Source organism: Myotis davidii, unplaced genomic scaffold (assembly GCF_000327345.1).
Source record: "Myotis davidii unplaced genomic scaffold, ASM32734v1 scaffold5499, whole genome shotgun sequence".
Taxonomy (NCBI): domain Eukaryota; kingdom Metazoa; phylum Chordata; class Mammalia; order Chiroptera; family Vespertilionidae; genus Myotis; species Myotis davidii.
Window position 1 is genome coordinate 1 of NW_006290056.1, and position 1,045 is coordinate 1,045.

General features: G+C 39.9%; 1 long non-coding RNA gene across 1 annotated transcript; it reads left to right on the plus strand.

Annotated features, from left to right (window-relative positions):
• The first annotated feature begins 660 nt into the window (after positions 1-660).
• On the plus strand, positions 661-962 carry LOC107182991. The gene is made up of 2 exons (XR_001513769.1): positions 661-719; positions 895-962. It is a non-coding gene; the product is annotated as an uncharacterized LOC107182991 (long non-coding RNA).
• The last annotated feature ends 83 nt before the right edge of the window (positions 963-1,045 follow it).

A 1,045-nucleotide genomic window follows, 5' to 3' on the forward strand; every position in this document is an offset into this window, starting at 1 on the left:
TTTATCGATTGTGTTTGTTCATATGTTTGTGTGTGTTTTGTTGTTGTTGTTTGTTTGTTTGGAGTAGCCTTAAAGGGATGATGGAAACTCCACTTTAGGCCTGGCTCTCAGATTAAGGAGGAATTATGCATCCTTTATAAGATTTACATGAAGTGCTAAGGAAGGTTCTTCCTTAGCCCTGCTGTTCTCTTTAAATTTGACTTTAGTCCTCATGCAATGTCGTGTCCTAATGGCCATCAGAGAGGGCAAGGTATCCATAGTGTTCATTTGCCAGGTTTGAGGCCAACTCTTTGGGCATAGGGGCCATTGACTCTATCAAGCCCTCAACCACGAATGCATTCATGGAGCATTATTAGACCCCATGACGTGCCAGGCCTTGTTTCAAATGCTAGGGGCACAGCTGCAAAGGAGACAATGCCCCTCCTCTCATAGAGTTTACATTTCAGTGTGGAAGTCAGCTCACAGAATGGACTCATAGATGGAGAGAACAGACTGGCAGCTGGCAGAGGGGAGAGGGTTGGAGGGCTGGGTGAAGAAGGTGAAGAGATTAAGCAAAAAAGCAAAACAAAACAAAACACATAGACACAGGCAAGAGTATGATGATTACCAGAGGGAAATGGGGCAGGTAGGGGAGGTAAAAAAGGGTAAAGGGAGAATAAATGGTGATGGAAGGAGACTTGACTTGAGGCTGTGAACACACAATACAATATACAGAGGATGTATTTCAGAATTGTATACCTGACACCGATATAATTTTATTGACAAATGTCACTGCACTGAATTTTAAAAAATTAAAAACACACCTAGATATATGAAATGTTAGATAGTAAAAGTGTCAATGAAGGAACATGGCAGGTAAAGCAATGGTGTGAACACAATATACAATATACAGAGGATGTATTTCAGAATTGTATACCTGACACCGATATAATTTTATTGACAAATGTCACTGCACTGAATTTTAAAAAATTAAAAACACACCTAGATATATGAAATGTTAGATAGTAAAAGTGTCAATGAAGGAACATGGCAGGTAAAGCAATGG